Source organism: Macrotis lagotis, chromosome 1 (assembly GCF_037893015.1).
Source record: "Macrotis lagotis isolate mMagLag1 chromosome 1, bilby.v1.9.chrom.fasta, whole genome shotgun sequence".
NCBI lineage: Eukaryota > Metazoa > Chordata > Mammalia > Peramelemorphia > Peramelidae > Macrotis > Macrotis lagotis.
Window position 1 is genome coordinate 53,827,284 of NC_133658.1, and position 14,538 is coordinate 53,841,821.

The following is a 14,538-nucleotide window of genomic DNA, read 5'->3' on the forward strand; positions in this document are numbered from 1 at the left end:
TATCTTACTGATTAGGAAAACAGGATTTAGTGAAGGTATTAGAAGCAGTACTGAAAGACAAAAGATTGCACATGAATTCAAGGTAGTGAGGATGCTAATAATAGTAATGACAGTGATAAATATGTATGTAGAACATCACAGTTTGAAAGGCAGAGAGGACAGAGATCTGGCTTCATGAATATGTCCTGTCTCTGATACATGAGACTGTGTGACCCTAGGAAAGTCATTAATCCTTTAGGACAGGGGTGGGAAATATCCAAGTGGTCTGTATAAGGTCAACAATATTATTTATTCTGGTGCTTAATACAGAAAACAGCAGGTAGGACTCAAAATTCAATAAATCTAGGAATTTTTTAGAAGTGAATTAATTAACAGTTTGACCAAATATAATAGGTTAAGTTTTAAACTGATAATTTTGCAAGGTCCAGGAATGATGTTATAAATATCCAAATGGCCCTTAGCAGAAAAAAAAAGGTTCCCTACTCCTGCTCTAAGGTCTCTGAATTAGTGATACCAAATTCAAATAGAAATGAGAGGGAGGGTTCACTAATTTATACATAAGAATGCCTGTGGGTTACAGATTGACTTAGTTTAAAATGTAATTTTATCCATGTTTCATTGTATTTTTATTTATTTTTAAAAATATTTCCCAATGACATTTTAATTTAGTTTGAATCACATTTAGGAGTGTTGTGGCAGTCTGTATGCTTGACATCTCTGAGACTACCTTATATGGAAAATGGTGACTGACTGTATTGGTGGAGTTTCCTCATCTAGGTATTTCTTGTCAATGAAATCCAAGATACAGTCTCTATTCCAATGTTACACTTTGTAGAATAATTTTTCTTATGTGATGACATTTAATCCTTACAGTAATTGGGTGAGGTAAATGGAAAAAATATATGTATCATTTTATAAATGAAGAAACCAAGGTTTAGGCAAAATCTTAGGTGAAAGGATTGCTCTATTAATTAAATGCCTAATTTAGGATGGATTTAAATAAATAAATGAATACATGAAAGAGGTATTCATTAAATTCATTACATTAATTAATTAAAGAATAAATTTTAATTTTAAAATGCATTTATTAATTAATGCATGCAAATCACCACTTGGGGAACTGAAAGAAAATCCCCACTCTCATGGACTCTAAATTCTAATGAACAGGACAGTTAGGTGACACAGTGGAGCTGTGGCATCAGGAGGAAGGGAGTTCAAATCCAGCCTCAGATACTTGACTCTTCCTAGTTGTATGACTTTGGGCAAGTTACTTCACTCTGACTGCCTCGCATCCACAGCCATCCCCAGTCATCCTGATTCATATCTGGTGACTGGATCCAGATGGCTCTGGAAGAGAAAGTGAGGTTGGTGACTTAGTATAGCACCCCCTTACTCAAAATCAATTCATGTGCTTGTCATGGCTTCACCTCCCTAATGTCATGGTCTTCATTGAGAATGAAGAACAAAATATTATTATTATTATTATTATTATTATTATTATTTCATTCTAATGGAGGAAACAATGCATATATATCACCTATCCCAGTGGTTCTGAAAGAGCATTCTGGGGACCTTTTAGCATTCCTAGGGACCTTTCAGGAGGTCTCTGAGGTCATAACTAATTTTCATAATATCATTTAAATGTTTTAATTTCTAGTAAAGTAAATATTAATATAGTATAATTCACATAAACAAAAACTCTTTGGTGGAAGTTGAGTGAGAAGCCTCAAAAATTTGAAAGAAGAGAGAAAGGTCCAGAGGCCAAAAAATTTTGGAACAGTGATGAGTCAAAAGTTTTGAGAGACATAATTTCTGATTTCTTAAATTTTATTAATAAGGTCAATACATTCATTAATAAATGGATGGTTATTTAGCTTTCTCTTAAAACAAAAAACACTCATGGAAGTGGGTTCACAGTTCATATGCCCTTCAAAGAATAGGTGTTCTTAGGTAGTGGTAATCAACTCTGACTGGCTAAAAAATAATGAGAAAATGAATATTACAATGAGAGGCTGGACTATCTTAAAATGAGAGTCTTGGGATACACTTGGGTCACCCAAATCTTGGTCAAAGAGACACCAATTTCCCTATCAACTGTCTGAAAAAAGGGAAAATCAACACTTTCTAGATCTGTCTGAACAAACACAATGAGCAGGAATGCATCTGTTGGTCCACATTTCTTTTACTGTCTGATTAGATCTTTGCCTGCATAAATCTTTAAGAAAAATTTTCTAATCTCATTGGTTTCTGGATGAGTAAGTAGGAAAAAAAAGGAGAACCTTTGCTTCTAACACAAAATTAGCTATTAACACCAGGGAGAAAGAATTATTTCTCATAGCACCACTGAGTTAGACTAAGGTTAGGAAGAAGACTAAAAAGTTACTATACTCTTATTACCTTTTCAATTCAATTAAATTCAGTAGGTTCTTATTAATTACTATACATTAAAATACAATAACAAAACACTCTACTCTCAGAACTTTTTCTCCTCAGGAAATGCAACACTCACTTAAATACAATGCACATAAAAACAACAGAAAATAAATTGTCAATATAAGATTTTGTAAGATTGTAAGGGGTATGGGGAATTAGGTGAAGGAATATAAAAAATAGCACAATTAATTTCAGGATGTAATGGATCTTGAGGGTATCAAATAGGTCTCCATGGAGGACATGGCAACAGAACTGTGGTTTGGAGGAAGTATGGGACTGAGAAGCAGAGTTTCAGAGGGAGGGAAATCCAGGTATGAGGGATAACTTATGCAAAGACACTAAAAGTAGGAGATAGAAAATTGTCTATGTGGGTCAGCTAATGGCCAATTTATTTGAACCAGAGACTGTGTGACTAGAAAGGTAGGAAAGAACCATATTGGAGGAGGTGACTTTATGTGTTAATCCAGAGATAATAGGGATCTAATGAAGATTTCTGAGTGATGGTAGAAGCATAATCGGATATATTTTAGGATTATGAATTTGGCAGCTATATGGAGGATGGATTTGAATACATGCAAAATGAAAACAAAATAAGTGAGCTACAAATACATACATATATATAATATATATATATATATATATATATATATATATATATATTACTCTAGTCTTCAAGAATAGAGCAACTTAAGCCTTTTACTATTGTCTTCAAATTGCTGTTGTGTGAGTTTATGACATACCTGGTTGTTGTGAGGACTGAATGAGAGTATGTATATGAGGTGCAGCCTAGTTATTCACCTCATTTATATTTTTAATTCCATTGGTCTTTCCATTGCCTTTTGGGGTTTCTATCATCATCAGTCAACATTGATTTCATTTACCTAGTAGTCTCAAATAGACAGTTGCACTGATCAGATCAGTTGAGATAGGAGAAACTGCTTCTCTACTACCTTCCATAAGAATTAGGAATGTCCCATAATGGTAAATATAGCAGCAGGCCAGAGGTGTCTTCTCTGATACAGGGAAGGTAGACTTCTGCATTATCAGAATGCAGAGCACTACCATGTCCATGGCTGCACCTCTTATACACACATAATTTTTCACAATCCCTAAACAAGACCCTAAATTGTTTTTTTAAACAACCACTCCCCGCCCATCTCTAAGGAGTTAGAGTAGTTGACAATAAGAGAAACATCCTCTGATGTCTTCTCATGTAATGAAGAAACTGGAGCTTGCCAAAGGCTATGCCCATGGACCATAATTATTAGTACTTATATAGTGCTTTAGAGTTCACAAAGTACTCCATATATTAAACACACACATCTACATGCATTTATGTTTAGATATACACATATATTTTTATAAATATGTACATTACACATACTATTTATATATAAATATGTTTATATTTTACTAGAAACTTATTAGAAACTCTCACTTGAAACACTTATGCAAAAACCTTGGAGGAAGGCAGACCAAAGTTAAACAATTTACCCATTGTCAATTTACCCATAGTCAAACAGCTTGAAAGTGTCTTAGGGAGGATTGAATGAATGTCTTCCTGATTCCATGTCTAATGATCTATCTACCACATTGTACTACCTAGCTGCCAGACTAAGTCATCACAAGGAGGTAAGAAGTTTTTGGCCATAGTAACCCATTAATATTAAAATATGTGAGAATGTGTACTTATGCAAATATATATGTATTCATTAAGAATGTAACTATAAGTGTTAGGTAAACTGGGGAAAAATATATATATATATATATGTGTGTGTGTGTGTGTGTGTGTGTGTGTATGTGTGTGTGTATCCATTGAGTATTGAATTATATGTGTGTGCAACTCAACTCATTAAGTACTGAACTATTCAAAAGCCTTCATACAATTTTAAGGTATGAAAGCTTAAAATTGCACTAGCCCTTTTGGGACACCCTTTATATAGTTGCAAGCATCTGGAAATCAAGCTAGGAAAGAACAATACTGAAGATAATTTAATAGTGGGAATTAAGGTGGAGGGGTTCCAAACTAACAGTATAATGCTACTCTTATTACTGGACGGAAAATGGATGATAATTTATCATGTTGGGGAATTAGATGAGATCCTTATTCAGATACAGGTTAAGTTGAACATTCTTGGAGTTCCCTTTTAACTGAGAGTCTATAATTATGTAAAGTAACTCCCCTTGATCTAAGTCAGATCTGTGAACTTACTCCCTTTTATCGAAAGTAAATTCCTCTGTTGGAATGTTTAAGGGGGTGGAGTGGGGTTAACCATTAGAGTCCATGAATCATTTGATGAATTCCCTGATCACAGGATGAGATGATAGAGCACGGACCCTAGTTGGAGAGGGCTAAAAGTGGGCATGCCCATTGGCATTTTGCTGATAGGACACAAGGAATTCAAGATGTTATCCTTCTGAGTCTGTTAAAAGAGCTATCCTGCTCTGTGATATACAGAAACAAAAACATTCTTATTCACATTCTTTCTCTCTTCTCTCCTTCCCTCTCCTATTTCCTTTCTCATTTCTCATATTTTCATCTTCCATTCAACTTTCTCCTTCGTCTCTCCCTCCTGGTATAATGGATAGAATGTTGAATGTGTTTACTATATCAAAGCCAGCTTCTGTGACTTACCTATTATGTTATCCTCAGAGAATCATGTAACCTCCCTCAATCTCAGTGTAAATGAGGATATAAACACTCATAGCAATTACCTCACTAGGTTAATGTAAAGATCAAATGAGATCATGGAAGGAAAGTGCTTTGCCCAGTTGGAAGTACTATCTAAATATCAGTTATAATAATTATTTCTGGCTTGCCTTACTCCTCCTCAATGCTGTGAACTACTTCCAATGATAGAACTGTTAACTGTTGTTTCTCAAGACAGAATAATCAAAGAGAAATTTTTATGGCATTAGGTGAACAATCTTTAAAAGGCTAACCTAAGAAGTTATGGCTATGCAAAAAAAAATGTCACATTTCCCCCTCTTCCCACACCCAGGTAAATCTGATTTTCTACAATAACCTGAAAGAAAGAGGAAAGGATACCCTTTATTTTCAGTGAAAAAATGATAATGAATTAGTTTTTCTACATTTTGATCAAGAATGGAGCCATTAAAAGAAAATCATTGGATTAGATACTATAGTACATGACCTTAGAAAATCTAGTGTTTAATAAACCCAAAGATCCATATTTGTGGACAAGAACTCACTGGTTGGCGAAAAATTTCTGAGAAAACTTGAAACTAGTTTGGCAGGAACTAGATTTAGAACAAACTCTCACATATATCAAGGGTAAGGGGAGTTCATAATTTAGACATAAAAGGGTGATACCATAAACAAATAAGGACAGCATGGAGTAGACCAGTCACATCTATGGATAAGCTAAGAATTTATGAGCAAAGAGACAGAGAACACTATTGGATCATTTTGATTATATTAAAATGCTTTGCACAAACAAAGCCAGTGCAGCCAAGATTAAAAGGAAAGGAGATCTCATTTTTTTTTGTTCTTTTGTTCTGATTCTTCTTTCACAGCATGACTAATAAAAATATTTATAACATTTATCAGATTACTTGCTGTCAAGGGGAGGGGGAGGGAAGAAAAGGAAAGAGAGAGGGAGAAATATGTACAACTCAAAATCTTACAAAAAATAAATGTTGAAAACTATTGTTGCTAGTAGTTGGAATAATAAATAAGAGATAAGGGGAAAGCTGGAGAAAAAATTTTATAGCAAGTGTCTCTGGTAAAGGTCACATTTCTCAAATACATAGAGAACTGAGTCAAATTTATAAGTATACAAGTAATTTAACTATTGATAAATGCTTAAAGGGCACGAAAAAGCAATTTTCAGATGAAGAAATCAAAGTTATGCATTATTACATGGAAAAAATGCTCTAAATCACTATTTATCAGAGAAATACAAATTGAAACCACTCAGATCTTTTACTTATCAGGTTGACTAAGATGATCTAAGAAAAAGAAAATGAAAAACTGTTGGAGGTGATATGTGGAAACTGGGACACAAATACATTATTGGTAGAATTGTGAACTGATCCAACTATTTTGGACAGCAATTTGGAACTATGCCCAAAGGGTTATATAAACTTTGACCCAGCAATACCTCAACTAGCATTATATCCCAAAGAAATTTTTAAAAAGTAAAAGGAGCAACAGTAACATGTGGTGATGATCAACCTTAATGGACTTGCTCATTTCATCAGTGCAGCAATCAGGGACAATTTTAGGGTATCTGCGATGGAGAATACCATCTGTATCCAAAGAAAGAATGATGGAATTTAAACAGAGACCAAAGACTATTACCTTTAATTTTTAAAAAGGTCTTTTATTATATAATTTTGTTATCTCTTATATTTTTTCTTTTCCTTAAGGATATGATTTCTCTCTCAACACATTCAATTTTCATCAGTGTATAGCCTGGAAACAATGTAAAGACTAACAGACTGACTTCTATGGGGGGGTGGGGGAGGGAAATGAGATTGGGGGAAAATTGTAAAATAAAAAACAAAAGAAGTAAAAGGATCTATATGTACAAAATTATATATACAATTCTTTTTTGGTGGACAAGAATTGGAAACTGAGGGGAATGCCCATCAATTGGAGAATGGCTGGATATTTTGTGGTATTTGATGATAGAATTCTATAGCGCTATAAGAAATGACAAGTTGATGGTTTTAGAAAAATCTGGAAAGACTAACTTGAACTGATCCAAAGTGAAGTGAGCAGATCCAGGAGAACAAGCGTATGCAGTAAAAGCAACACTGTGAGATAAATTGTGGATGGCTTAGCTATTCTCAACAGTACCATAATTCAAGCTAATTCTGAAGGACTTGTGATAAAAAAATTCTATCCACCTCCAGAGAAAGAACTGATGGAGCCTGAGTGCAATTTGAAGCATACTTTTGTTTTACTTTATTTTTCTTATATGTTTTAATCTGTGTTTTCCTTTATAACATGACCAATATGGAAATATGTTTTGCATGACTGTACTTATATAACCTAGTAAGGGAGAAAATTTAGAGTTTAAAATTATTTTATAAAATTAATGTTAAAATTGTTTTATATGCAATAAGAAAAATGGACTAGCATTCAAAAATATAGCCTCACATTTTAGCAAAAAAGAATATTAGATGTGAAGTCAGAGGATCTGGCTTCAAATGATAACAATGATGCTTAATGTACAAGCATCAGACCTCCTTGAACCTCAATTTCTTCATGTGTAAAATGAGGTACTTGAATGAGATGATTCATCTATCTCCATATTTCTGATCCTAAGTGAGATAATATTACTGTTACTTTTGAGGTCTTGATATTCAGCTAGTTCTGACTATTTAAATGTGATATTGACTAGCCTATATCTCTCCATTTCTTCCCTTTGTGGTTGTTTAGAGTATAAAAATAAAATTAAGCCTTAGAAGTTACTAACTGAATAATTTTGGATATAAACTCTGAAGTTGATGTGATCATAGGCTTTAGAAGAGATTTGACATATTGTTCAAACTTTATAGTTATATCTGACTCTTCAATTACTCATTTAGGGATTTCTTGGCAAAGATACTGGAGTGGTTTGCCATTTCCTTTACCATCTTGGGTTAAGTGATTTGCCCAGGTCTTACAGTTAGCAAGTATTAGAGGCCATATTTGAATGCAGGAAAATGAGTCTTTCTGACTCCAGGTCTAGCACTCTATTCACTGTGCCAACCACTTACTTTAAGATTTATCTAGCCTCACTTTTTTATTTTGCACATGAAAGTAAGTATGACTTTTCCCAGGTCACCCACTGAGTAAGATCCAAAATCAAAACCAGGTCTACTGACTCCAAACCCGTGGTCCTGCTACTGCTAATCTCCTTCTACTAACCCATGTTCCTACCTCATGACCTACTCAAAAAAAAGGTTTCTTAATACAATTTGGGCTCACTCATATAGAACAGTAATCTACTTCTAACTTTCCTGCTCCCTTTGCCCAGGAAGCTATGATAAATATGACCTAAACACAAAATTATTAGGGATTGCAAGTCAGATACTGCCTTAGCTTGAAATCTCCTGTTTCTGTGTAAGTTTGAAGGCAATCTTACTTAATTATGAGTTCTACCACAATGAATTGCATATATTCAATTCATTGAATGCTCATTTTCTATTACAGACTTGGATTTCTTCTTCCAGATTTCTTTTTTCTTTTCCAGCTCATCAAATATTCCTACTTCATTCTCTCCCTGGATGCACTCTCTTTCTTGGGGTCCATGGGTCAGTTTGATTTGGTTTTCATTTTATTTACTCTGGTTTCAATGCACATTGTTCACCTTTCCTATGATCCATGTAAAACTATAAACCATTATGCTCTACTTTCTCTAGCTCAATTTCCAGTCAATGCACCAAATTCCCATCTTGTTTCTCTTAATAAAAAGGATTGGAGGGGATTATTTTTTTTTCCAAAGCCTCTAGCATTTATAATTCACTCTGAATGAAACCTCAACGTTCTCCAATTCTGGTAACAGGTTAATCACATGTACCTTATATTTTACTTATTTTATTTTTGGGGCTGACTCTTGATGATTTTTTTTGTTTCAGCATATTTTTATAAAGAATTCTAGAGTCATTCAAGGTCCTTGATTCTAGACTTCTGGATTATCATGTCATAACCCAGTCCATTAAAGTGAATGTCAAGGAGATGGTTATAAGATGGGTGTTCCATTTTTTGCAATGTTTGTAAATGGCTATGATTTTTAAAAAATCTATTCTTATACCAAAATTGTAGACATGAATAACTCTATGCCTAAAATCACATTGCAGGGTACAAGGTCACCTCCTCAGTAGCTTTACTCCACTCCATTCCCCCTTGTTAAAAAATAATCTTGCCGAGTCCCCAGGGGGCCCTTGAAACCCCTAATGTAAGCAGAAAAATAACCAGGTGGTCATGAGACACTGAATTTCTTTCAGGAAACTTCTCCATTGTGGTTTGAGGTTATGTATTTTGATAGGATGTTCCTCTATCGCCATTTATTTTCTTAAAAATAATCAGTTCCCTTGGATTCTTGTGGCAAAGGGCTTCCAGTAACTTGGAGCATATAATCTGGGTGGTGGAGTGGTTGTCCACATTTAGCGAGGACACCTCACTTAGGAAGGACTTGTAACATTAAAATAATATATGGTAGGTCTTTGCTCCCTCAATAATACCTTTTAATGTACTCAACTTATTTTTACATTATAAATAAAAGAACTGGCATCTCCTTCAGTTTCCTTTGGACGTTGCTCTCATCATCCTCTCCAACTTCCTAGACACTTGGACTCTGGGCTGCCAATACCAAAACAGGAATTCCAACTCACTATAATAGGCAAAATACTCTTATGTTCCATGTACTTCTGCACCTAATGATGGATACAGTTTTTGGGAGGGATACTAAAAAAGCTGCAGACTTTTCAAATCAAAATAACAACAAAACAACTCTCATTCTCCTGAAATACTTCACTAATCAAAAGTATTAGGAACTTCAGGGTGAATTCTAGTTGGGAACAGGGACTGGAGTGGCTCTCCATTCCCAAATATTTCAATTAGTTTCAAAAAATCAGAATCATCTAGTCTAATCGGTACCCCCTAAAAGAATCCACATTCCAACATACTGAGCTTTTCATTGTCTAGAATCTGCTTGTAGACCCTCAATGAGAAAGAACCTACCACATCTTCAGGCAGCCCATTTCTTTTGGAATTGTTGGGAAATTGGAGGATTTTTTTTTTTCCTGACAACAAGCCCAAATTTTTTCCCTTTACAACTTCCACTCATTACTTCTGGTTCTTCTGAGGCCAAAGAGAACAAGTCCAATCTGTCTTCCACCATTTGACAGCCTTCAAATATTTGGACATAGCCAACATGTCTCCCCTGAGTTTTCTTTTCTCCAAGTTAAACATCATCCTCCCTTTTCTAATTCCTTTAACCAGTCCTTATTTGATATAGACTCAAAGTCCTTCAATAACTTAGTTCTTCTGGATGCTCTCCAGCTTATTATTGGCTATAACAAATACTGAATGACAAATAATATTGGAGAGGAGGTCTGATCAGGGCATCATGTAGAGGTATTATATCATCACCTTATTCCTAAAACCTATGAGTTTCATAATGCAGCCCAATATCATATTAGCTGTTTTGTCCTCCATATAACATCACTAGATCACATTGGAATTAAATTTTTAATACTCCTTCACCCTTAACCTCATGTAGATTTTTCAGATAAAATGTTATCTAACCACAATCCATCTATCATGTATCTGTGAAGATGAGCTTTATAACTCAAGTATAAAACTTTGTATTTATCCCTACTGAATTCCATCTTACTCAATCTGGTTTAAAGGTCTAATTAGTCAAATCTCTTTTTTGATGATGACTGTCATCCAGTGCATTATCTCCCTTCCCATTTTTGTGTCATCCATCTATTTAAGGAGCATGTACTCTACACCTTTATCCTAGTCTTTCACAAAAATTTTAAATAGCACAGGGTCAAACAAGCCTGGATCCCTATGAGACTCCCCTCGTTCTCCTGCCCTGGTGATAGTGAACCATTAAGGGCAAACTCTTTGGAATTAGTCATTCAACTAGTTGTATATCCACATAATTGTTATGATATTTAGTCTACATCTTTTTTAGTCTACATCATTTTTTCCATATGAATTGTATGAGAAACAATTCCTGATACTAATAGCAAATGGGTGGCTAAAATCTAGGTGATCCAAATCCACTGCACTCCCCCCACTTCCTTGATCTATTCACTTAACAAGATCAACAGAATATGAAGTAAGTATTGTATATTATGATTTTTGCTTCAGAACCATCATAAGTGTTTGAAATCATTGCTTTTGCTTCTAGGGAATAGAATATTCTAGAATTTTCCCAGAAATTCAAGTCAAACTCACTATCCAAAAATTTTTTTCAGATTGTCTTGCTTCCCCATTCTGATTCCTGGTTTTCTTAAATGAGTGGAACATGTAAACATACAATGTTACTCATACCACCCTTCCTTTTACTCATCCTTTACTCATACTTTTTGACAAAGGTATGGGCATCTAGAGTCATATTCCAGTCCTACCAAGTCCCATTCATACCTAGAATCAAGTTTGCCTATCTATGACAGGATCTTTAGTTTCTCTTAATTATTTTTATGCTGTGAACATCTGGATTTGATGTCAGATAATAAGTATTAATGAATCACCTATGAAATACATCTGGGAATCGTCAACATAGAAACTATAATTGCTTTCATGGAAGTTGTTAAGATCAATAAGTGAAATAGTTTGTTGAGAAATTGAGAAGCAGATCTAGAACAGAACTCATCATTAATCATGATTTCATGAAGATCCAACAAAGGAGACTGGGAATTAGGAATAAGATGGGTAGAAGAACTGGAGAGAGCAATGGCATGAAAACCCAGAGAAAGAAGAGAGGATTCAGAAGAGACTGATCAAAAATGTCAAAGATGAAGAGAGATCAAAAGAGAAATCAAAATTGAGAAAAGAAGCATTAGATTTCTCCCTCATTGTAGCAACTTTGATTAGTATCTAACCTGATTGATAAATGTAGACCCTGTCCTCTTTCTCCAATTCTCTTTGATTCAGATCTCTTGATTATAAGCATACTTTGGGAAAAAAACTGTAATAAATTGAGTCACATGAATTTTTTGGCTTCCCAGTTCATAAAAAGTTATGTTTATACAATACTGTAGTCTATTAAACATGCAATAGTATTATGTTTATAAAAAAGTCAGCAAACATACCTTAATTAGATACAGATTCTCTACCCTCCAGAAGCTTATGTCTTCATCCTTTGTAAGACACAAGGGCAACATAATGTAATGCCTTGGAGCCAGGAAGATCTGAGTTTAAGCCCTGCCTCTGTATATACCAATATATCCTGGCAAAATCACTTCAATTTTGAGTGCCTCCAATAATTCACAATAAGATAATGAGTTAGAGATATGCTTCCATCCTTGGAATACCCTAAAAGCACACTTCTCTACTGTTGAAATGCAATGGTTTCATTCAGTACTTAAGTAAATCAGAATTAGTAGAGGGTAGCTTAGAAAATTTCTGGTTGTTGGCAGCTCCTGCAACTACTTTTATAAACCATTTTCTTCTCAAGCATCATTATTTCCAATTATGTGTGAGTCTCATTATCCTTCTTTCTTAATCTCTCAATCACCTGTTTCTGGCTGGTGGTATTCTGCTACTAAGCAACCTCAAGTAACAATGACCCCCAGGTCTGGCAGCATTGCCACCCAGATGATGGCCTGTACAACTGGACCGACATTCTACTAGCCAAAAAAAAGATGGTGCTAATTCCAAGACAGTTGCTCGATGGAAAGGTGTAGAAGACTAGTCTCACACAAATGGTCTGGAGCTTGTCTCCCAGTCAGGAAAGGGACCCTACCAGTAAGGGTAGAAGGCTGGATGAATGAGAAAGCCACCAAGCTGTTTTAATAATCACCCTTTCCTCACCTGCCAGTGTCTTTGCAACAGTCATAGCTGGAGCCTTAGAAAGAACCTTTGTGGCCCAGCTGGAGCACAGAGATAATAAAATAAACATGAGGCATCCTTTCGCATTTTACATCTGTGCCACTGAATAAACATGAGGTCAATGTGGGCAATGCCCTTTACTGCAATTGGGAAGTGACTGGTCATATGGAAGCGGTAACTACCAGTGCCACTGGGGAAGTGACCCTCAAAGCATGAAAATACACTGGTTACTTCAAAGCCCTATATTTCATTCTCTTCTTTCTTCTTACCCCCAGAGAGTGAATGTTCCAAGTTTGGGACAGGGGATGGAGGAGGAAAGCAAAGATGTTGGCTAGAACACCTCTATTCAAGGCTGTGTGATGGAAGGCACCAGGCGATGGCAAGGCTAAGATATTCAAATTTTCCAAACGACCAATTCTTCCAACCACAAAGCCTATTCTCATAAAATCTGCAAACTCTAAAACATAACATGAATGTGGAAGAAAGGCTTTCTTTTTTTCCTCACCCAGCCAAAAGAAAACATCTGCTGGCGGCTTTGGGTCAGTTAGGGCTGAGGGTGATAGAGGAATGCTACCGTAAAGAGGCAAGCATCTGCCCACAGAAGGGTTTAGGGAATTATGGAGCAGGGGAAAGGAAGAGAACTAGCTCCTGGTGTGTGACCAAAAAATGATTTTTATGAAGAGGCATCGTCTACTTAAGATACTGTTACTTGAAATGTCTGGCCAGTAGATGAGAGTTTGGTGACTCAGTTGGTGAGGGGAGTTTCCACACAGAGCCATCTCTCTTTAAATTCTAGTCTTAGAAAGTTGTCAAAATCACTGTGGGGTTAAATGATTCCTCAGGCTTATAGAGTTCCTAGGTATGAGAGATAGGTCTTAAATACAGACATTCCTAACTCTAAGGTTGATCCTCCATCTAATATTTCATGCTGACTTCTATGAAATTAAGGATTAGACTTAAAACAATAATCGTAATAAAATGTATTCAAGTTTAGTAAAAACATTAGAATATTTGATGTACATATGAAGAAACAGTCTCTATTTTTTAAAAAACCCAATAATGTATAGGACAAATTTTCTTAATTTGAGGTACATGAACTTTATTTTAATTACAACAGTTCAACATCAATTGTCTCTGTAATTCTACATATTTTATTTTCTACATCTAAAGACACAGAGGAGGGGTCCATGGGCTTTCTCACATTGCTCAAGGAGTTTAAGACCAAAAAATGGTAAAGAGCCTCTGAAAGCAACTAATAACAACAGCCCTGAGAGTTAAGTGGTATTATTGTTCCCATTTTACAGATGAGGAAACTGACATAGTCAGGAAATCAGTGACTTATTTTGGGTCACATAGGTAGGAAATTTCTGAGACTGAATTTGAACTCAGGTCCTCTATCCACTGCTCAGCCTAGCTATGAATAACAAATCACTGACAGGCCTGCTTATTTTTCTATATGAAAATGGAAGTTACATTTAAAATGCATAGATTTATTGATCACTACAAAAAATGATAGAAACTGTAAAAAATGAGTTTAACATCTATGATTTTCAAGTAATTATATACCAGAATATCACTAATCT

General features: G+C 35.1%; 1 long non-coding RNA gene across 1 annotated transcript in view; it reads right to left on the reverse strand.

Moving 5' to 3' along the window:
• Nucleotides 1-14,538, reverse strand: part of LOC141498324 (uncharacterized) — a 343,106-nt gene that overhangs the window by 140,410 nt on the left and 188,158 nt on the right. The gene's annotated exons all lie outside the window — the stretch shown is intronic.